The 25088-nt window shown below is 36.9% G+C and overlaps 1 protein-coding gene across 22 annotated transcripts in view; it reads left to right on the top strand.

Annotated features, from left to right (window-relative positions):
- Nucleotides 1–25088, top strand: part of CHL1 (cell adhesion molecule L1 like) — a 355943-nt gene that overhangs the window by 156312 nt on the left and 174543 nt on the right. For 15 of the 22 annotated variants that reach the window (XM_086366681.1, XM_086366694.1, XM_086366676.1 and 12 more), the window contains exon 2: nt 14413–14486. The exons of the other annotated variants lie outside the window; for them this stretch is intronic. The gene's annotated coding sequence lies outside the window, so the exon portion shown is untranslated. The remainder of the gene's footprint in view (nt 1–14412; nt 14487–25088) is intronic. 22 annotated transcript variants of the gene reach the window in all.

Genomic DNA, 25088 nt, shown 5'->3' with positions numbered 1-25088 from the left:
TTACAGAATCAAGACTCAGAAGTCAAGACCAAATTTAATGAAGTTATTGGAATATTTAACAACAATACATCTGTGTTGTGTTATGCTTAGTCATGTCCAACTCTGTGACGCCAGGGACTATAGCCCACAGGCTCCTCTGTCCATGGGGATTCTCCAGGCAAGAATACTGGAGTGGGTTGCCATGCCCTCCTCCAGATGATCTTCCCAACCCAGGGATTGAACCTGGGTCTCTGGCATTGCAGGCAGATTCTTTACCATGAGAATTTCAGTTTACCTGAGTATGTAATGGAGGCACGGGGAGAGCTTGAAGAATCACTTTGCCTCTATCTAAGTGGTGGATAAATGGAATTACAGTCAATCCTAAGAGTTGAATAAAGTCCCTAAAAGCCTTACCCCAATCATCAAAAGTTTTTTGAACCGTTTTTCTGATTAAACCGTGCAGACTTGTCTATTTATATGTTAAATATTCAGAAGAGTACCCTCACATGAATGTAAGCCTCATTACTTGTACTGTTATGTAAGTGTAAGTACATGTGTAACAGTGGCAATATCTTTAAAACGATTATACCTAAGTGGTTTCTTTATTTCTAGTTGTTTTTGAGGTAAAATAAACCAGATTATAATTTACATAAATTGAATGCCCCACGGGACTACATGTCTCTGTGTGGTATATCTTGTGGTAATACAATTTTGTAATAGCTCATTAGCCCCTGTGAGAGCCCACTGACATAGGATAGCAGTATATTACTATCAAATCTAAGAATATAAGTGACATCTTTTTCATGTAGATTTCTAAATCCTCTTATTACATTGATATCAGCTTAATAGCATATTGTAGACTGAAGATAGGCTGTCCTCTGGTTCCTGGTACTTGATTTAATGGTGGATTTGACCATATGTGTATCAGATATGGAAAGTAATGTCCGTTAAGTGGAGTAAAAATGTTCTTTTAGGGAGGGAAAAAACATGATTTAAATCATTAGGTTCTCATGGGATCTCATTAAAGTTCTCTTTCTTTAATACATTGTGCAGCCTAATAGTTATCAGGAATCCTGCAGAGTGCATTGCTGATAGGTTAGTTTACACAGGATTAATTGTGTAATTTTGCAGGCATCCAGCACAGTGAACATTGATTTTTGTATTAGCCCTGTGTGTTGTTTCTAAGGAGATTCTGCTTTCTGTTTTAGAATGGTGTTACATTTCATTGTTTATTAATTATAATTTCTGCCAACATGGTTTGTGTCTGATACAATTTATTAAAAGTCTGTCCTAATCTTTTTTTCTAATTGTTACTTCCTTCAGAAACTTCATTAATTTTGAGCACTGATGTGTAAAAATGACAGAAAAAAGCATAATTCCCAAAATGTTCACTGACCAGGTCCTTTCCCCTTGTGTCCATTGAAATCTTGCCCTAGAACACAGAAGCAATTCAGTGGCATCCACTCCAGGTATACCCAGTGAGTAATCATGCAAGAAATAACCTGTAAATATTACATTTCTCAAACCAAAAGAAGATGAAGGTCCAAAGTGGAATTGGCTATTCTGAAATTGGTCCATTTTTTAGAATGTATAGGTCTCTAGAGCCTAGTATTTCCTAAAATATTTGTGAATATGGAAGGATTAGAGGAAAGGATGTTTTGCTTGAATTTTCCAGATAGTTAGCTCTCAGCTACTCCTTTCTTCACTCTTTTGGAATTATAAAATGACTCGAGATTTCTGTGGGATCCTTATAGCTGGGTTCAGATTATACCTTGTAATCTTGTATGTGGCTTTGAGAAAACAGAAAATAATGTTGATTGCTGTGATTTTAACCTTAATCTGTTTTGTCTTGAACTTGCCAGTTAGTTACCTGCCTGTGTCCCTCCTCAGTCCACCATCCTTGCTTTCCTTAGATAAAATCTCCTGTCTCCATTTCACCGAGGGCTCACTAAGGGAAGGAGTTGAACCCTTCTTAGTGTTTGCTGCTTCTGTTTTGTTTTGCTTTGAATGGATCCTCCCTCTGCCCCCTACCCCGAATTTCTGCAGTATTATACAGCCCTAATAAGGAGCTATACAACGTAAGTACTTAAAATGTTTGCTGAGTGACCCACTGGCCCCTCTTGGAGGAGACCTCTTGAACACTATGTTTCCAGGGCTTCAAAAAGAAGCTTGTTTCTGAAGGATCAAAGGGTCTCTTGTATAATAAATTCAGAGCATTTGGTATATAATGAAGAGAATGAAACTTGTCTTTTAAGTTCCTGTATGATGCCTAGATTATGTGAAGAGACTAAGGAAGTGGTGCTTCTCTCGACTTTTGTGTTATCACGTTAAACAGAAATAGATAAAAGCAAACACTTAAAGCTGACAAAATCCCAAGTAGGAAGCTATGGTCCACAGCTTGTTCACTGGTTCATAACAAACCACCAGCTGATGATTTGGAAAAAAAAAAAGAAATAGTTTTCCTTTCACAGGAAAAGATTGAGTTTGTTTTGTGCTATTTTAAACTGTGTAACTTCACAAAGTAAAAACCACTTAAAAAAAAACATATAAACTAGGTTATGACATTGTCGAGAAAGGACTGGAATTGGAATCACAATGTGGTGTTGTACACGACCTTTGTCACTTGCTGTGTGTGACATTAAAGAAGTAACTTAGCTCAATGGATTGTATTTTTCCTGATTTAGAAAGGAACCTAATAAAACTAACACACAGAATTACTTCTAGGATTAGATTAAAAAAAATCATATAGTGCTATAAAATAATGTAAGGTGTCATATTGTTAAGATAGGTAATTTGCAATAAAATTTGATTAAATAATTATGACACATTTTAGTTCCCTATTTTAAGGCTGAAAAATCCTCTTTTTATGTTGAACTTTATCTTGAATAGTTTGAATGACCCAGATCAGAGGGGTCATTGAGACTGTTGTGCATATGTGCTAAGTCGCTTTAGTTGTGTCCAACTCTTTGTGACCCCATGGACTGTAGCCCACCAGGCTCCTCTGTCCATGGGACTCTCCAGGCAAGAATACTTGAGAGGGTTGCCATTTCCTCCTCCAGGGGATCTTCCCAATCTAGGGATCTCCTGTGGTTCCTGTGTTGCAGGCAGGTTCTTTACAGCTGAGCCACCAGGGGAGCCCTTGAGACTGTTGTCATTGTGTTCAGTATATTTAATGCATGAATATGTGTCTGTATTTCTAAAGAGTCAGCTTTCTCCAGATTTTCAAATATGTCTGTGATTCTAATGGTGTTAAAAATCTCTTAACTGCATAAAAATCACTAATTTTCATTTCACCTTAATGGTAGTCCTCCTGCTATAGGATTAGATATCTGAAAAGTGATTTTAATATATTAGTTTATATTTTCTCAGAGTTTTTTTCTAACTGAAATTGTGCTTATTATACTATCTCCTTTTTTTCAGATTCCCTGGGGGATAAAATCAATGCAGATTGGAGATCCAAATAACTTTCCTCAATATTTATAAAAAGTAAAAAAAAAAAAAAAAAACTTACCTTGGAGATTTCCCATAATTAAGGCAAATTTTTTTCTTTCCTTCCTTCTTTCCTTCTCTTCTTTAAAAAAAACACCACCATCACTACCACGATTGCTGTGTTTTCTTCATTTTGCTTTAAATGTCTTATGTCATTGCAGATGCACACTTTCCTAGAGAACTGAAACAGGCCTAACCCTAGGTGAACAAAGCTTGAAATTTTGCAAAAATTTTGCAAAAAATAGGTTTGCATTAAATTTTTTTCTGAATGTTTATTTTTAATATCTTAAAAAGTTAATGTTAATTGAAATTTTCAACCAAAAGTGTATCTTTCGACTTTATTTCTTATTCTCTATCACCCCAAATGTATCTCACCCTCAATGTACTAGACTGATCCTCAACTATACTTTCACCTTACTTAACCCAATATAAATTTTGTTTTAATGAATATTTTTAAAAGAATCACTAATGACTTTCTATCTCTTTATGTCAGAAATCTCTTATATTTCTGATTGATTTGCTGATCAGTTTTTGGCAGGAGTGGAAGTCATGGCAATCATTGCTGGTTGACCAGAAAGTTATATTGAAAATTCACGTATTCATCTCTTTAACTCAGAGATTTTGACATCTCCTGTGTACTGAGCTCAATGTAAAGGGGCACCGGGGAATCAGGGTCTAGGTCTGCATACTGGTGTGGTTGTTACAAATTATTAATTTGGTCTTTTGGGTGACACAGTTATGTTTGTATATTATAATGCTTGTACACAGTTCCCTGGAGCCCTTCATACAGAATTATTTTGAGTTGGTCCCCATTACAAGCATTGTGAGAGTTGCCATTGAATTTGCATAGTTTTTCTGCATTACAGTTAACTACGATTAGTATTTTATTATAGAAAATTAGTAGGTCGATAGTTCAAATACCATTTAAAGTCTATCAATAAATGATAGCATATTTTATTCTTTGAACATCTTATGACATCTCTTTGTAGCAGTTTTAGATTTTTTTTCAGTTATTAGAATAATTTTTCCATGCTCTGCTACTTATTTATTTCATAGTTTTAGAAGTTAGGTCTTTGCTCTTTGACTTATTTTGCAGAACAAAGTTTCCATTTGCCAATCAGTGTATATAAAACAAGATCATCATGTTAGAGATTATCTCTGTTTTTTAATTGAAATATAACTTTATTTTCCTGCTTTATTGAGGTATAAATGACAAACAAAAATTGTTTATATTTAAAGTGTACAACTTAAGGCTTGATATACATATATACTGTGAAATGATTACATTGTTTTAGTCTCATCTCTTTTTTATCTTTTCTCTGTCTTTGTCTTCAGCTTCCCCAGACTTCATGTATCTTCCTGACTTTGCCCTGGTTCCTTAGACTACTTCTCAGCTGCCTCTTTTGCTTTCCCATACCCACCCTACGCCCTAAAACTGGAATGCAGTTCCTTTCTTTTCAGCTTGATAAATTGGGCCATTTACTTACCTAGTTCAAATAACTATGCAGCCTTTGGGAGAGAAGTATTTTCATTTCTTATCATGTTTATTTTGATACAAAAAATAATTTATGACTATTAAAAATATGTCTATTCAATTGGATCATCTTTAATCTCTCCCTGCCCCTGTCCCCCCCAACAAAAGCAATGCTCATAATGTGTTTTTTCCAATGTTATTCCCCAGGTAGCTATAGATACATATCAGTTTTTAGTAAAATCGAGCTCAAACTCTATAAAATTTTGTTGGTTTCACCAATGTTATGACATAAGAAGTTTCTCCAGCATTCAATATTCTTTGAAAATACATTTGAAAAATACACAAGCTAGATTTCCAGTTATTGAATATTGGCCCAAACATATGAACATAAGAGGATGTTAGGTTATTCAATAAAGCAAAATGTTCTTAATGTTATGTTTAGCTAAACAGTTTATGGTTTTTAGATGTTCACTAGTATATAAACATAGATGTGTATGCATCTATTTGTGTGTGTAGCTATATCACTATTTGAATATTGATATATATTTTAAAAGTAATTTTTATTTATTAATTTATTTTATTGTGCTCCGTCTTCGTTGCTGTGTGCAGACTTTCTCAAGTTGTGGCAAGTGGGGGCTCTTCTTCATTGTGGTGCGTGGGCTTCTCATTACAGTGGCTTCTCTTGTGGAGCACAGACTCTAAGGTGCGTGGTCTTCAGTAGTGGCAGCACATGGGCTCACTAGTTGTGGCTCGTTGGCCTTAGAGTATCGGCTCAAGAGCTGTGGTGCATGGGCTTAGTTTCTCCACAACATGTGAAATCTTGCCAGATCAGAGATCAAACCCATGTGCCCTACATTGGCAGGTGAATTCTTATCCACTGTACCACCAGGGAAGTCCTTGAATATTGATATATTAACTAGGGAAAGGAATGCACTAAATGTTAATAGTATTTATGTTTGATAGGTGATATCTTTTTAATATGTATGTATATATGCATATACACACATGTATACGTATATATGTATATGCATACACATACATACACACACACATACACATTAGTATTTTACCAAAAATCTCTACAGTGAACATTTATTACATTCATAATAAAGCAAAAAGCCCTACACAGTTATCCAGTTAAACCAACTGTCATTTCCTAAAAAGCCTTTCTAAAATTAAATTCCTGGATGAAAATGAGTTTTTCATGGATGGAGTAGTGAAACCACTTGAAAGCTCACTGGTTCACTGCGGTGGACTGAAATACATAGCATACTGAAAATATCTGGGAAAGGTGGACAGAGGATTGACTCTTCATCTTATTTCACAGGGGGTTAGAGAGTATAGCATTGGGTGTTCTTTGAGGAAGCTGAGAAGGAAGTGGACAGTCTGAGATCCACAAGCCAGTGGTGTGAGAACAGTGAAGGCCAGTCTAGGCTTGAAAGCCAGGTGAGCAAATACTCTGACCAAAGCAGCAGGTGGAGTGTGGCTCATGCAGGAAATTGGGAATAGCATCCTGGGATCGGATTTGTTTGGACAAGTTCCTTTTGGGGGGACATAGGGCTCCCATTCATGGGCGTGACTTAGCACAGTGCAGGACACAGGCAAGTAGTAAATACTTGAATGAATAAACAAAGACCCGTTGTACAATGCTTTGGGACAGAAAGTCCTAATAATAGCTGTGTTAACTTCCTGTCCTACCTAAATGTGCCTGAAAGACTCTCAAGCAGTTTTAATTCATTTTTCAGTGTGTCTTTTAATGGTTTGTAATTCCTTTCTTTAATCATGATTTGAAATGTTTGTGTCACTAAGCTTGCAGCTCTAAACAACAAGAGTCTGTTTTAAAAGCATTCTGATGCTATAGTAATGTCTTTGGCAGTATTAAAGCCTATCAAAATTACAAAGCTACATTCTGGAGAAACGGTTCTGTAACCCTACGAATTATGTACATTTTTGTGCCTTAGTTCCTCTGGAACGAGGACCTTAAAAACAAAAAAAAAGTGTCTACCTCATAAAGTTGTAAGGATGAAATTAATTCATAAAATATAAAGTAGAACAGTGCCTGGTTTACAGCATGCCCCACATAAACATATCCTATTATCATCTCTAAATGGGCCTTACTCTTGCTATTCACTTGCCCATGGTCAACTGATTTTCTCAGGCTTTTGTCGAAGGAGCTTTGCTTCTCTGATATCTGAGGTTGAGCTTCCCTGGTGGCTCAGACCATAAAGAATCAGCCTGCAATGCAGGAGACCCAGGTTTGATCCCTGGGTCGTGAAGATCGCCTGGAGAAGGGAATGGCAACACACTTCATTATTCTTTCTTGGAGAATCCCATGGCCAGAGGAGCTTGGTGGGCAACAGTCCATGGGGTCGCACAGAGTTGGACACGACTGGGAGACTTACACTTTTTATGTGAGATTATTGTTACATGCATTTTGGAGCATATATAAAAGCAAAGTGCTCCTCAATCAATCGTTTTCAGAATTGCTACTGCCAATTTGTAATGGACATTTCCTACTTCCTGGGAAGACAATCTCCAATTGCCTTAGAAAGTATAAAATCAGATCTAGATCCTCTTTGAGATCTAAAAGATGATCGATTTGATTTATTCTTAAAACGTTGACATTTTTGTTTATTGCTTTCAAAACCATTTCAAACATGTTTTCCATTAATATTTGCATGCATTTGACATATTGAGAAGACAGGGGAATGTGTCTGACCATCACACTCTAAGGTGATAAACAGAAGAACCAGCAGGTCCAGAAGAGAGACTCTGACCTCTGGGAGGTGGGACTTTTAATTCATATTATTTAGAAAAGCTCCAGCTCTTCCTCTGGTATCATATGGGGCTTGGGTTCAAGCTTTGTGCTGTAACTACAGAACGTAGTTAAATGTGGTTGTTTTGCCACGTTGGTGTTCATGGTTGGAAGAGCACAGAGGGAGTGATGAGGGATCTGTGCCTTATGGATGCACTCTGAGCCTCAGGTCATGTTCTTCCACCTCAGGGTTCTGCTACAACAAACTGCCTATAGCTGCTTAGCTGGGAGTTTTATCAGAAAATTTCACCTTTTTGAATTTTTCCTACTGTTTAATAATGTTGATTCTCCTCAGGTCGTCAACAGAAGAAATTACAGCCACGTTTGATTGTAGAGAAGACAGGAGTTAAGTAGTTTCCTCAAGGTGACACAGCCCTTAAGTGGCAGAGCTCATTCATTCAGACACTTATTTATTAATTACTTTCTGTGTGTTACCTACTAGCATTGAATCAAATGCCAAAGTACCTGAGTGTAATTAATATCATTGGTCAAATCCAGACCCTTCTAGACCGGCCATCCACAAGGGATTCTTGAGAGGGTTTATTGGTGCTCCATGATGTTCTCAAATACTGAGATATAAACCCTCCTTTCTGTGAATAAACTATGAGTGCACTTGCCCAAAATATGTCTTGACCTTTTTGGAAACTATTTCTTTAACATACATGACCTGTTGTAGTAGTAGAATTCTACTGTGTATGAATTGCTTCCCAACTCATTTCTGAGGGATTGTCCTTCTTGTAAGTTTTAACAATCCAAGATTGTAGAAAAGATATTATGTTGACTTTCCTGTATTCTCAAGGTTTTATGTATTTTGATCTGTATGTTCTGTGTATTCATCTTTACCTGCAAAAGCTTTTTAGTTTTCCTCTTTATGAGTCTCATGATCTCAGCCTCTTCAACATTTTAATTGTCCTTCTGTGTACCTCCTTCAGCTCCATTACTGGAGAAATTTTTTCTTGTAATTATTGACTTTTGAGGCAAAGAGAGTCTCATAATCACTGTTGACACTGTCATGTTGTAGATGAAGATACTGAGCCCCAAAATGGTTAAGAAACTTTCTATTTATAGGCAATGCTAGTAACAGAGGCTAGGAATAATATTTATTAGGTAGCCCTGGAATATTCTTTGCTGATTTCATCATATTATGCTATTAACCTCTTTAAGAATGTATATCTCAAAATGCGGCAGAACATAGATAAATAATTACTATGGAGTCTTTTTATCAAACTCATGGTGCTTGATGTGAATGATGTGGTAGGAAAAGTAGGCTAGTGGAGAAAGTAGGCCTTGGAGAAAGACTGGTTGCACATCTTGACTCTGCCACTCATTCTCATTGTGTGTTTGTACAGACTAACCTATATGAATTTGTTTCATCATCTATAAAATTATGGTCAATGGTACCTAACTTAGAGGGCACTCTGTTATGTGGGGTAATACATAAACTGCTTATCACAACATCCAGCACCAAAGTATGTTGTCAACTGATGTTAGAAAAAATTCACATATGATCCTCAGTAGGAGGTCAATAATTGTTCTTAGTTAACAAATACTAAAGCTAGTGGTCAAGAATAGAAACTCTTCTTTTTGAGCATTCTTTCAGAAGTGTTTGTAGGAAGAAATCCAGCATTTCTATATTGCTTGTTTAAGTTTTTGCTTGTAAAGAACTTCCAAAAGCAAACATTTACTGTTTGTTTTTATTTTCATTTTATTATGCATATTGAAGAATTTCCATTGGGTGTTTATTCTTATTGTACCACCAACTACTGTCTATTTCCTAGAGAATATTATATCACTTCCTTTTAAAAAGATACAGTTAAACAAAATTGAACCAAGCATCTTGGCACAGATTTTTGAGGGCATAGAACTCCATGATTTGAATCAAGAGCTCATTTATTCAAGTAAATGTCTCATTTATTCAAGTAAATACGTCTTTCTGTTGATAACAGAAAGACGTATTTTCAATCCCAGTGTCTTAAGAATATGGACCCAAATATTGACTAAAAGCTGAAGTGCTCTTAGTCTATTTTTTAAGTCACTGGAAATTCTCCAGTGGTTAAAGATTGGAATCGGGCACATTTTAAAAGGAAAAGGAACATCAATGACAGTTCCAAATGCATATACTGCCCCCCCCACATACATGCATACATAGAATATGTGTTTTCATTCAGTGTATATTTAATATGCAACCAATTTTTGATAATTTGACAGCCATTGCACTTGAGTATTAGGGAAGCAAAAATTAATAAAACAAGTGTTTTTCTTGGCCTTAAGGAACTCACAAACTTGTGAAAACACACACACACACGTTGTACAGAAATCCTCTTCTGTCTCATGAGAATAATGTATGTACCTGCCCACACAGGTGGCTTATACAACAGTTGTCAAGGTTCCTCTGCTGCCTTTTAAGATAACATGTGGTTTCCACCTGTTGACTGAGTTTGAGTTGGGGACACTGATCAGGTGTCCTTCCCGATTCCTTTGCCTCTCTCCTGGTGATGATGGAGATCTAAGCTGCCCCTCTGGTCACTGAACATTTTCCAGGTCCCATCCCTGAGCTCGGTGTTTTGTCCATGTCAGTCCTATCCCTCAACACTGTACTGCAAGGTAGATACCTTTATCCCTTATTTACCAACAGGACAATTGGAGTTCTGAAAGTTTCTGTGACTAGCCTAAGATCACACAGTAAGTGCACGCTCACCTTTTTGTTTCTTTCATGGTCACTTTACTTTTAGCTCCTTGGGCCCTTTTTCCTTATGCTCCTGTGTCCCTTTTGTCAGATACACTGGTTAATGTGCTCCCTGTTCTATCAGAGTGACATTCATACCTAGGACTGTCGGGTTAAAGAACTGAAGTAACACTAATTTTTGATACATGTAACTTTTATATATTCAATCACTAATTCTTCCAAAATTTATTTTTTAAGTTTAATTACATTGCCAATCAGTGGTACTGGGATTACAGCAACAATCAAGATTTGCCATTTTGGAACTCAAGATTCACTGTATTAAATATAGAGTAGAAGCTATCAGAAATATTTAGGATAGCCATTGATCTCGTTCATTTTATCTAAAACATATGATTTGTTATAAATTCAGTGGGTATGGAGAATTCACCTTAAAAATAACCTAGGATGGTGTCATGTAGAAGCATTGCATATTATTAAGTAATTTTTTTCCTCCAGCATTGGAAGAAATCACTATTTCTTTTGCTGCGTAACTATGAAGTCATAGGTTTGCTTGTAAAGGCCATATTGTGTGAAAAATACTATTTTCATAATCTAAATAACCTCAGGGCAGCAAAGTGTTCATATCAGGAAGGCATGTAAACCTGAGTTCAGCTGATTCAGAGCTCCTGTTTTACACTTGTCATGGGTTTGCTCTTCGCCAGGTGGACCCTGGTCCATTTTTTTAAGTGCCTCTTACTTTGAGAAAGTTCTGTTTCTGCCTCCGGTGGGCTTTGTTATTTTTTCCACAAGTGAGTAGAGTTTAACTAGTTTGATTTGCCTACACTATAGCTTCTTTGTCATCCTTTTTTTTTTTTTTTTTGAGTAAAAGCAAACCACCAAGAAGGGCTCGAATGCCTGTATTGCTTTAATATGCTTCTAAATTCTTCAGATTCCCTATCAGTCTTCCTCATTCCTCCCATGACATTTGGTTGGTGTGGTTATTCATATCTCATAAGTAGAGAAACAGGGATTTTGAAAAATAATCAACTTACCTCTAAGTGTGGAAAAGAAGATACAAGTATCTGTATCACTGGTGATAGGAGGAATGGTAAAGGCTTTAAACAAATTCAAAAGATTATATATCCTGCTAAATATAATAAAAGTAGGATGAGAAAGACCCCTTAGACTGCATAGTGTAGTATGTGTGTGTATGTGCATGCATGCATGGTCAGTCACTCAGTCGTGTCCAGCTCTTTGTGACTCCAGGGACCGTAGCCCACCTGGTTCCTCTTTCCCTGGCATTTCCCAGGCAAGAATACTGGAATGGATTGCCATTTTCCTTTGCCAGGGGATTTTCCTGACCCAGGGATTGAACCCGTGTCTCCTGTATCTCCTGTATTGGCAGGCTGGTTCTTACCACTGAACCACCTGGGAAGCCCATGTATGTGCATACCCTTATAAAATAATATTTAAGCCTATACCTCCCACCTATGTATATCTCAGATTTGTGCAGATTCATGGTGTGCTAATATTTACAATAAGGAAACAAAAAATCAGACAAATTTAAAAGAATTAGATACAATGAGATAAAAATAGCACATATGCTCATATTTTATTATCAGCATATATGCCTTAATATATGTATTTAATATGAATTATATGTATATAATATGCATATATATGTTCTAATATTGTTGCATTCTGAAGAATTGTCCTCATATGCCTTTTTGGAGATCATATACCCACAACATGAAGGAATGAAAGGAGACCTAATAACACAGAAATAACCCTTTATATACACCAGTACCAAACAGACACACACACACACTCACACACAGTGATTGGATTAGCAGCACAGAACTTAAATCCATGATTAATGTGAGTGCCTTCTCAACCAAAGTTGAATGAAGCAGATGAGAGCTCAGCAGGCATATGCTGCTGCTGTGAGCATACAAATCAGTTTGATCAGTAGCTACAGTCTTCATGCCTAATGCCAAGACACTCTTTTGAAATTGCTAAGTGAAAGTGTGGATAACTTCAGCATGGTCACTGATCCCTATTGTCTTGGGTGTGACTCATGGAGGTAAAAAGGTGAGTCCCATTGGGAAGAGCTACCTACAGGAGCTGTATGAGATGGGTGGATTTTGAAGAGATGTCTTAAACAGACTTAATGTGGGAATCTGGCTGTAGAATATATCCAATTTATCACTGGCATGTATAGAGGATATCATTTAACTTTAGTCTCAGTAAATGAGGTACCTGCTGCTGCTGCTGCTAAATCACTTCAGTCGTGTCCGACTCTGTGCGACCCCTTAGATGGCAGCCTACCAGGCTCCCCCATCCCTGGGATTCTCCAGGCAAGAACACTAGAGTGGGTTGCCATTTCCTTCTCCAATGCATGAAAGTGAAAAGTGAAAGTGAAGTCGCTCAGTCGTGTCTGACTCTTAGCAACCCCATGGACTGCAGCCTACCAGGCTCCTCCGTCCAGGCAAGAGTACTGGAGTGGGGTGCCAAATGAGGTAGGGCAATCAGCAAATCTCATTTGGAATCCACACGTGAAAACATTTCATTTTTTCTTTTCCCGACTAGGTGACTATGGAAACACAGAGCACGCTGGATACAACAAATGATGGCCTGTTTTTATATTCCTGTATTTAGGGGAAAAGTTTCTATTAGCCTGCAGACCTCTATAAATACAGTTATACTCTAGCTATGTATACCATGAACCCACTGGTTAGGGGCCATGTTCAATGTTGTTTTGGGCTTTGTGAGCCATTCATAAATAGTTCTTTTTGTTATAATGAAAATTATAACAGTAACAGTGTCAGAAGTCAGCTGAAAGGAACTAAAATGAGGCCACTAAACAAAAGTATACAGGGCACAGTCTGTGCAGTGTGTCACTTGGTCAGTTGGAAAGCAGTGAGGACTATTCTCATTCTTGCCAGGCTGGAATTTTTCTTTTCAGTGTATCGGTGTCAGTTTTTCTCCGGAGGCATTGCAATCTGCTTATAGCATTTTGGCAACAGCTTTTGGAATAAGGCCAAAAAGATCGTCAAATAATGCACAGAAACGAAGTGTATTGCTTGGATATCTTAGCCATCTTTCTTCTAAGGGCAAAACATATTGTAATTTTATAAAGTCTTTAATTAGTAGTTTCCACTGGAATGAGTTAAAATTACTAAATGGAATTTATCTCTTTAGAATGATGCTCATTAAGTTAAGACAACTGGTATGACAAAAATCTTTGACTCATTTTGACCGTCCTTATGTTCAGCGGAAAAATCTTATTTTTTCAAAGATGTACTCTTGGGAAGGCATTTGGAAAAGGCTTATAAATAATCTTTTAGAGGTTAGGAGCCAATCCACAAATCATTCAGGAGTTAACAATAAAAAGAGCATGTGTACTGGTTGAAACAGCTCCTTCATTTCACATGTTGGTTTTTTAAAAGATGGGAGACTTGCTGGGAACACACCTGGGTGAGAGATGGCCTCTTGAACGGAAGGTTTATGTTAACTCTAATTCATAGAGTTCTGATCTCAGAGAGTGCTTCCTGATAGAGCTCTCATCATTTCAGTCTGTACAGTTTTGTATTGATAGATGGGTCACAGCCTCAGACAAAAGCAAGTGGCTATTGGGAAAAACAGTCCATGGAGGACTGCCAAGAAGAAATTCACGCAAATTGTGGTCTGTTGCAAAATACGTGAGTTTGTGAAAGAAGACACCATCAATAATTCTATCAATAAGAAGAGTAATTTTGTGGCTGTTTTTTCCATCTCTGTTTCATTTATTCATAGATAGAAATCTGGAGGCTGTATTTTATCCTCATCAACAGAGCAATGCTGTTGTTTTGGTATCTGGGAATTTTTTCAAGGGTTAGTGAGGAAGAAAAAATAAATCACCTTAAACATGGAAAAGGTAAAAAATTACTTAAAAATAGTTTCTTAGATGGGGATTATCTCTAAAATTACAATTTTCTAATCTATCTCTAGGTGGTGTAAACTACAATGACCCTGTGTTAATACCACAGACATCATAGTGGAACTGAAGGGAACTTAATTTACTGGTAAGAATATTGTCTTTAATCAGGTGCCTTATGCATTTTCAAAGCATCGGTCACACAGAGCTTACCCCTTCATGATCTGAAGGGCTTTCAGCTTTAGTAACTGTCCCTTGGATTTGGATCAATGTGGAATCTGACCTGAGTCCTCCTTTGGAGCTTGTTCAAACTCTTTGTGCAATACCAGGCTGAATTGTAACAAATTTCAAAGGGTTTGGAAGAGTAAGAAAAAGTCTTTTAAGCGCCAGATACACATAGATCTGGTTATGGGGAAGTTACTTAACTCTTTTAAACTTCTATTTCCTGGTTCATAAAATTAGAATAATAGTTGTAATTTCCTGTAGGTGTGGGTTAAATCAGATTATTTTGGTAATGCATATTAGCACTGTGTTGAGTCCATATATTATTCAGTTAATTTTAACCCTTACTATCATTATAAGTTTTTAAAGACAAAATGATTTGAGAAAAAAATAGCATTTTTATTGAAGTATGGTTTATAGTTGATATATAGTATTATATAAATATAGTGATTATTTATATAATATAAATAATATATTATATAATAATATAATATATTATTGTAATTATAGTGATTCCCACTTCTTAAAGGTTATACAGGTTATACTACATTTCTAGTTATTATGAAGTACTTACTATATTCCCCGTGTTTTATAATATATCCTTTTAGCTTATTTTATACCTAACAATTTGTTCATCTTAATCCTGTGTTCCTTTATTGCCTCTGACCCTGTTTTCTCCCCACTGGTAACCACTAGTTTGTTCTCTGTATCTGTGAGTCTGCTCCTTTTTTATTGTTGTTGTATTCACTAGTTTGTTGTATGAGGAAAAAAAAGTATTTTTTTTCAATAAAGAATAATACTCTTTTTACTTTTTCAAGAGCACATTTTGTAACCAAGAAAATATGCACTCCTGTAGAATTATTTTTGGGTGCATGCGAAATCTTTCTACATACTGGTTATATATGGGGACCTTAGTAACTATAAGGAAGACAGTGTGGAAAGAGAGGGACTCCTTGAGTTTTTGAGTCATTGCTCCTTACCTACTTCCTGGTAACCAGGAGGGGCCTTCTAAATGAATGTAGGGCTATTCCAAGAAGAGGTCTATGAGGAAACTGTGTGTGTGTGTTTTGAATAGCCTGTGCCGTCTGTCTCATTCAGGTGAGTGATTTTACCCCTCTACTGTAGTAGATCATTGGAACTCTGTGCAGTCTTTCTAACTCCAGTGAATCTACTAGTCTATTAGAAGATTAAAAAGCATGTGAGATATATTCCTAGAGAAAACTCTTCTTTAAATCTGATGAATAATTAAATCCTTTGATGATGAATGGTTATTAGGAGTACATTTATTATGTTAAAACACTTTTATGATTTTATCCTAATGAATTTCTAGATCCTAAGAAACCTAGGTAAATCTTTTCAGAAATTAAAGGAGGAAATACAATGTCTCTTGTATTAAAAAAAAAACAAGATGTTAGCATGCTGCCATGAGGAACCTTAGCTGTGGTTGTGTCATGATAATATATTAATAATTGCGTCTTTTGACATCATGGAAAAAGATGGCAACTTACAAAACAACTGCTCACTCATGAGATACATTCTTAACTTCATTTTATTGTTATGTTTGTTTTCTTGTGTTCCTCTTGATGATCAATCAAATCATTATTTAATTCTACAAAATAAGTTCCCTTGCCGTCCATCCGTTTAAGTGCTTGAGAAATTTAACTATGCAGCTTCCAGGAAGTGCTTAGGGAATCATAGTCCCTAAGTATACACACACAGACACAAGCATATGCAAACACACTTTAGTGTTAATTTTCTTTTGAGAATCTTTGATTTAGAGAGCCCCTCACAATCTCCCAAGAATTAAAAATATGGGGTGAAATAATCCCCAAGACGCTGATAGACTATAATATATGAATACTAATTTTGCCATTATATTATTCAACACTAAAATGTGTCTGAACTTGTTCACAGCACAGTCTACACGTTTTAAGTGTATAAAAAAAAATTGAGCTTGAGTTTGTGCATAGCCCATTAACATAGTTTTATTTATATGTCTCAATCATTGCCAATCCTATGTATAATTTATCCAGAGATGATGCTATCTTTATGTCTTAACAGAAGGATTAAGTAGTTGAATGATAGAGTCTGTATTTTTGTGGAAGGTCACAGTAAAATATGTACTCTGATAACATGATGTGTCACACTGGGTCATGTGCTGAGACTGGTTGCTGGTGCTTATCTCTACACACGGCTCCTCCTACTGATTTATGGATTTGAGTGAATTTTTCTTTTTTTTTAATCAGACTCTAGGCTGCATGTCCTGAGAAGAGGTAAGACAGAGTAGTATATTCCTTTGCGTCTTGGTATCATGCTGTTACTATCTAAGAGAAGATTATAGCCAACCTCCCTTGCTGGTCTGTGAGGCTGTCATGAAGGTATAGATTATGTTCCAGTGAAATTCGTGTCTACTCTCAGCATTTCACATGCTCAGTTATGTCAGGGCTTGACTCCCGTACTCTGGGGAGGACAAGTTATATCTGTCCTTTCGGAAATATTCTCCGTGCAGTGTGATGCATATACTCCATGTGGTGGTTAATTTTAAATGTAAGTGTGACCAGGCTAAGGTATTCCCAGATAGCCGATGAAACATTATTTCTAGGTTTGTCTGTGAGGGTATTTCCAGAGATTAGCATTTGTGTTAGTGGACCGAATAAAGAAGACTGCCCTTACCAACTTGAGTGGGTATCGTCCAGTTCACTGAGGGCGAGAATAAAACAAAGACAGAGGAGAGTGGACTTGTTCTCTGTTCGAGCTGAGATACCCATCTTCTGCCCTTGGGCATCAGCATTCTTGGTTCTTGGGCCTTTGAAAAGAAAAATAGTGAAGTCGCTCAGTTGTGTCCGACTCTTTGCGACCCCATGGACTGTAGTCCATCAGGCTCCTCCATCCATGGAATTTTCCAGGCAAGAATACTGGAATTCTTGGAATCCCCATCTCCTTCTCTAGGGGATCTTCCTGACCCAGGGATCGAACCTGGGTCTCCTACATTGCAGGCAGATGCTTTACCTTCTGAGCCACCAGGGAAGCAGGGACCTTTGAAATCATACTGAATTATTCCACCAGCATTGCTGGTTCTTCAGTTTGCAGAGAACAGGTCATGGGATTTCTCATCCTCCTTAATCTTGTGAGATAATTCCGATAGTACCTCTCTCTTTATTCCTGTATATATGCTACTGGTTCTGTTTCTCTGGAGATCTCTGGTGAATACACTGCACAGATGCAACTTGTTTGGCTGATCCTGCATCTGTCTTATTCTAAGTCTGTTTTAGGCCTTACACTCAGTTTCAATAAGTTGTGTACATATTTGTCTCCGTAATAGGTCTTTGAGGGCAGAGTACAGTTCAGATACGTATTTGCTTTGTTACCACTGAGCATAGAACGTAGCACACACTAGATGCTTTATAAAGATGGGGCATGGGGAAAAGGAAAGGAAGAACAGCAGGAGGAAAAGAGTCTCCTGATAGTTCACTCCTTGGACACCTTCTGAGCTAAATTTAAATTCTCGGATTGCTTTTCTGCATCCTCTAATGTAGGCAATCATGCTGGTAGTTTCTAGTCTCACCAAAACTTGATTTCTGATGAATTCTCATGTCCCCTTAACTCTCCTTTCTCTAACATCCCCAACTGGCTAAGAGACGCAGGGCTTGTTGGCATTGCCTGTGTCTAATTCACTTCAGGACCATTCTGAAATAACATTGTGAAGAATTGTTGAATGAGTCTTACCCAAAATGAAAGTCTCTCCTCAAAAGATTTGAAGTTGAAACTGAGTAAAACTGATATCCTGAGAAAGAAGTTCCTCTATTTTGAATAAAGGGCTAATTTTTCAATATCTTTTAAAATGGAGGCATTCTGAGATGGTAAGATTCCATTGGATGCTAAAATATTTTGCATGAGGAATGAGCATTGCATATTTTAAAAGGATGATACTAAGAAGTATCCTTTTTCTTTTTTCCTTCCCATGATATAAGAACACCAAAACTAGCTCCATGCTCTTGTCCCAGAATTAATCATTCCTATCCGTATTTGATGTTTACACCTTTTCAATATTTATGGGCTGTTTTGTTCCTTTATTGTTGTTTAGGTACTCTTGAGACATTCAGAAGCCCTGCATTTCTTCCTTAGCCAAGCACTCCATTCCCTTCATCATTCTTGTGGCTGTTTTTTGGATCGTCTCCAGTTTGCATACATAATTTTGGTATCGAGGTGCCAAAAATATGTTTGTTTCAATGGGAGTCTTACTGAAGTTGCTTTTACTCAAATCACACACACAAATAAATGTGATCTCTAAAGCATGAAGACTCAGTGAGGGCTCCAAAGGGAAACTGAGATATACAAATATGTTGTTAAAATGCTACAGGTAGATTCTAAGTCACTAGAGAAATGGCATCTCAAAATAAAAAAAAAAATTGTAGAATGAGCATCATGTGAAGAATTTTCTTTTAAGGCCAAGATTTGTGATCATTTTGCAGGTTTTGTTGTTACTGCCAGTCCACTGGCTTGTAAGATTTTAACAGGGTTGGGTTTAGTCTTCTTAGCCATTTTCTAATCATTTACTTATTTTTTCTGTCTTTGTACTTTCAGAAGACAGAGTCTCTTTTCAGTGGGGAAAAAAGTTTCTATTGCTTTTCAGAGAAAAGACCAAAGCAAAATGTCTATAAAAATATTAAAGACAAAGAGACACTGAAACCCACCAAAACATGGGTAATCTTTTAAGTTAATAAATAGACATTGTGAATCTTCTGTTGTCATTTAAAAAGGCTTTTAGCACAACATACTGCATGAATAAAATGTCCGTGGACATAAGTAGAACAAGCAAACAGATGATTCAGAGTAAAATCCAATGAATAGAGAAAATTGTGTTCTCAACAAAATGCCATTTTTGCCCTAAGGCGATCCATGTTGGGGAAAAATACCATGTATAACATTGACACAAATCATAGGCATCTCCCCTAAACAGCAGATTATATTGAACTGCAGATGTGTGAAAATATTTCAGGCCTTGGAGAGGAAGCAAACCAATGAAATACATCATTGCTATCACTATCTGAACTGGGGAGGGCTATGGAGCAGGCTCTTCTGAGAGCCTGGTGATGAAGCAGGGAATTAGGAAGTAAATCAAAGCCTCTTATCACAGGCTAATATAGCCCGTCATAAATGATCCTGCTGTGGAAGGAAGCCTTATGCACAGAGATCAAAGATTGGAGCCTGCATAGAAACCACAACATTCCCTGCCCAAAAAACAGCAAGAAAAGGAGTGAAAAGGAGAAATGCATTGAAGCTCTCTAAGAACCCTGTACAGTATAATCTCCTTTTCTTAAGGGCAGCATTCACTGTTAGAAAAGTGAAAATGAATATTTTTAATAGTATGATTGAGGTCTGCTTTTGAGATAGTGAGTAGCTGGTGCTGTTGTCTTGAGTAACTTTCTTGCAGACAGACTCTAAGAAGTGCTTTCTTATATTTGTGATCCTTCCATGCCTATTTTAGTGTTTTCTTCACAACTACAAACAGCAGGTATGTTATATTTTATATTTGAGTGACTATTGTGTACTGACCTTGGGTTTGGTCAAAGATATCCGTCCATGCTAATTGTTAATTTCTTGTTAACCAGTCAACCAACCCTTATGTGATTTTGGAATTTCATTCCACATTGTGAATATAGGAAGTTCCTTAACTGTATATGATATCTCTATACATCATACTCTCCTGTCATCATATTTTACATATTTTATAATACTTTAAACTTGTGCTTGTGTAAGATGACTGTAAAAGAAAATGAATCTTATAAATCAGTTTACATTTGTCTAATATAGTATTCTTCATTCATTTGTAGGGAGCAAACATTTTTAAAAAAATTCATTCATTCAACAGTTATTTTTGTTTAGCTATTAGGAGAACTTGGCTGAAGATACACCAGAAAACAAACAGGCAGTTTTTACCCTCATAAATCTTATCTCTATTATGGTAGACACATATTCATTTGATTATCATGCAAACAACTATGAAATTGCCCCTCTGATAAATGCTAGTTAGAAGAGTTAAATGAGGATTTGACTTATGGGAGGTCAGAGAAAGCCTCTCTGAGAAACTGAGGCCTAATCAGAGATAGGAAATAAACTGGGCAAGAGGGAAATAAGAAGGATCCATTTGATTAGAGAATTTTATCACGATGGATTTATTTTTCTTGGAAGGGGAGTGGTGGTGGAAAATGAGTCCAGGTACAAGGCAGATAACCAACCCCCTCCAGTATTCCTGCCTGTAGAATTCCATGGAGGAGGAGGCTGGTGGGCTGCAGTCCATGGGGTTGCAGAGTTGAACATGACTGAAGCGACTTTACACATGCACAGGCGGAGAATGGTGCAGTAGATAGTAAACTGATGAAGAGCGTATGTTTGGCTAATTAGCCAACCTCTCGGAACCTCAGGCCTCTGATCATCATCTTTACGTTATGAAACTGTCTCAGTGAGCGCTTGCTGTCATCATCATCATCATCACCATCTTCATCTTGGGTTCTAGCATTGATTTGTAGTTTGATTTTAGGCATATTATTTCATTACTTTGCGTTTCAACTTCATACTTCTATAAAATGGGAGTGTTGGATTAAGATTGCAAGCTTCCTCCTTGCTCCAACTTTCCATGACTTTTTGAGCAAATCTAAAGCTGGAAATTTCATGCCAGATATGGGAAGTTTGTATGCTGACAGGTTGGGGAAAGTGTTGTTTTGGGGAAGTAAATTTTGAAAAGAAGCACAGTTTCACCTTTTAGCAACTTATATTTCTATAAGTCACATTTTAGGAGTTTCTATTATCTTAGATTAAATTTTATAGCACAGATTTCTTCTGCTAAAAAGCCTTTAAAGTATTTTGGTGGGACATTTAATTTCCCATTACGGTTGGTTTCTCAAATCATTCCCTTTGTAATTGTCACATTTTTACAGTCCTGTTTAAAATGAATTTAGTTCTCCAACTAAAAATACCAAGCTGAGTTGGAAATGGAAATTCTAGGACTGTAAAATAAAATGATAAAAAAATGAGGCTTCAGGCCAAAATTTTCAACCACCGTAACATCTAGAAATACCTCCAGAATACTGTTTTCGTATTTCTTATAAAATGCATAGGAATAAGTATAAGATTCTTTTGGTCTAAGCAAAATTCTACATTTCTAAATCTAGAGGATGACTTATTTTATATATTTGTATTTAAGTATTAATACAGAAATATTTGGTTTGATTGGAGCATCTTCTTCACTCTGTTTATGTTTCACTTAAATTACTTTTCTTTTAGCTTTAAAAAGTTTACTTTCAACTTTATTATATCAAACATTTAACCTTTTTTCTAGTGCTACAGGTATAAGAAAACGCATATGTTTTTTCCTACTTGGTATTTTAACAACTCACTCAGATGTTTTGTGTGATAAATACGCTAAGTGCTTATGTATATTTCCTCTTAACCTTTAGGGGATACATATTAAACATAGTAAATAGGCCAGGGACTATTGTCCCTAAATTCTGGGTTAAAAAACTGGGATGTTGACTCATTCAAAGTCAAATGCAGGAACTTTCCTGGCAGTCCAGTAGTTAAGAATTCGCCTTCCAATACAGGGGGTGTGAGTTCCATTCCTGGTCAAAGAGCTAAGATCCCACATGCCTCAGAGTCAAAAAAACAAAAACAAAACAGAAAACAGAAGCAGTGTTGTAACAAATTAAATAAAGACTTTAAAATGGTCCACATCAAAAAAATCTTAAAAAAAAGTCAAATGCATATTTACTGAATAAGAATTAGATTTTATATCTCCTAGCTTCTAGACTAGTGTACATTTTACAGTTCCTCCCTGATTTTCCAATGTAATAAAGACTCCTCCCAACTTAATAGAAGCATGCAAACCCCAACATGAATTAGATATGGTTAAATTGGCCAATCATTGTCTGATTGGCCTCAATGATTATAGCATTAAATGATATTTCATGTTGATTTCTTCTGCTGTTTTTTTCTTGTGCTATTTCCCGTTTTATTGGCCTTGGTATGGTTATGCTTTTCATTTGTGAATGTCCAATTATCACGCCTTCATGTTGGATGGAAGACTGATCAGCATGGATTAATTAAGGTAGTGAAATAATTACATTTATTATGATATAACTATATAGTAACCAACATTAGCACGGCCTAATTATCTAGTGGTTATGAGCATGTGCTTAGATTTGATTGAAGTGAGTTTGAATTTGACCTTCAGTACTTACTAATAATGCTTGCTTTTGTATGTTAACTTAATCTCTTTGAGCCTTAGTTTTTTTTATTTAGTAAAAGGAGATAATAGTACTTACAGAATTTATTTTTTATTAGATACAATTATATAAATGCATTGTATTTTATACATGGCAAAGCCTTGATAATTATTAACAACATTACTTTTATTGCTTTGACTATAAGACTGTGTACATATTGAATTATGACCCAGTCATCCTCCCTTAGCACCATGGTCTTATACAATGGGATCAGATCAGATCAGATCAGATCAGTCGCTCAGTCGTGTCCGACTCTTTGCGACCCCATGAATCGCAGCACGCCAGGCCTCCCTGTCTGTCACCAACTCCCGGAGTACGATGGGGTAGGTAGTGCCAGTTTGATGATATTCAACATCCTTCACTAGGGATTTATTGTACTCAAGCTGGAATAATAGAGCTAGTATCAGAGAGTAATCCTGCAAACAAGCAAGAGAAAAGTATGAATAAGCAAGATGGCTTAATGGTGTTTGGGTTTCAGAATTCAGAGGCTCCTGGTGCTGCTTCTCCCTCTGCTTTTTATATATGTTTTTGTTTGTAGGCTGATAAATTCCCTTAATTAAGTTAGTTTGATTTGGGTTTATGTGACTCATTAATGAGTCCAATAATACAATTTCTTAAACATGTTTCTTCATCCTTCAGTTAATGTTTATTACTCTTTTGTTGTCGTTCAGTCACTTGGTTGTGTCTGACTATTGTGACCCCCTGGTCACACGGCAGGCCTCTTTGTACCTCACTTACTCCTGGAGCTTGTCCAAGATCATGCCCATTGAGTTGGTGATACTATCTAACCATCTCATCCTCTGCTGCCCTCTTCTCCTTTTGCCTTCAATCTTTTCCACATCAGGGTCTTTTCACTGTTTGCATCAGGTTGCCAAAATACTGGAGTTCCAGCTTCAGCATCAGTCCTTCAAATGAATATTCACACTTGATTTCCTTTAGGATTGACTGGTTTGATCTCCTTGTTGTCCAAGGGACTCTCAAGAGTCTTCTCCAGCACAACAGTTCAAAAGCATCAATTTTTCGGTGCTCAGCCTTCTGTATGGTCCAACTTTCATAGCCATACACGACTACTGGAAAGACCATAGCTTTGACTATACAGACTTTTGCCAGCAAAGTGATGTCTCTGCTTTTTCATACGCTGTCTAGGTTTGTCATAGCTTTCCTTCCAAGAAGCAAGCATCTTCTATTTTCATGGCTGCAGTCACCATCTGCAGTGATTTTTGGAGCCCAAGAAGAGAAAAATCTGTCACTGCTTCCACTTTTCCCCCTTTTATTTGTTATGAAGTGATGGGACCGGATGCCATGATCTTTTTTTTAATGTTTAGCCTTAAGCCATTCGCACTCCTCTTCCACCTTCATCAAGAGGCTCTTTAGTTCCTCTTTGCTTTCTGCCATTAGAGTAGTATCATCTGCATATCTGAGATTTCTTATTACTATTAACAGTTTCTATTACCTTTTTATTTACATGGTTATTTTCCTTCTTCCTGTTACTAAAAATTTTACCAGGTGGTGCTAGTGGTAAAGACTCACCTGCCAATGAAGGAGACTAAGGTCAATCCTGGGTGGGGAAGATCCCCTGGAGGAGGAAATGGCAACCCACTCCAGTATTTTTGCCTGGGAAATCCCATGGACAGGAGCCAGGCAGGCTATAGTCCACGGCGTCTCAAAGAGTTGGACACAACTGAAGCAACTTAGCATGCACGTGTTACTAAAAAGTAAATTCCTTTTGGACAAGAACATTCAACCCTCTTTCCTCAGGTATTGAAAAATCCCTAATACCTAGTAGACACTCGGGTAATATTGGTTGAGTCAATGGATAAAGAGAGAAAGGAGGGAATTTTGAAAAAATGCTCTCTAATCAAAAGTGCATCCACATTTTTTTCCTGAATAGAGCTGGTAAAGATGCATATTCAGCATTTATTGAGAACTTAACATTGAGCTTAGTCATCATGGAAGATGTTGGACATCTTTTGAGATTGTTAGTGTCATCTTCATTTTACAAATGAGGAAATCGAGGAACAGTGAGATAAACTTACGGTGGTAGATTCTGTAATCTACCCAGATCAGCCTTTGAGAACCAGCTATACCTCCTGTTGGGCTTCCCTGATAGTTCAGTTGGTAAAGAATCCACCTGCAATACAGGAGACCTTGGTTCGATCCCTGGGTTGGGAAGATCCCCTGGAGAAGGGAAAAGCTAGCCACTCGAGTATTCTGGCCTGGAGTCCGTTATTCTGGACTATATTGTC

The sequence above is a fragment of the Bos grunniens genome, chromosome 22, assembly GCF_055505025.1.
Source record: "Bos grunniens cultivar Pamir isolate PY7600 chromosome 22, Bosgru_T2T1.0, whole genome shotgun sequence".
Taxonomy (NCBI): domain Eukaryota; kingdom Metazoa; phylum Chordata; class Mammalia; order Artiodactyla; family Bovidae; genus Bos; species Bos grunniens.
This window is presented reverse-complemented; position numbering and strand designations above follow the sequence as displayed.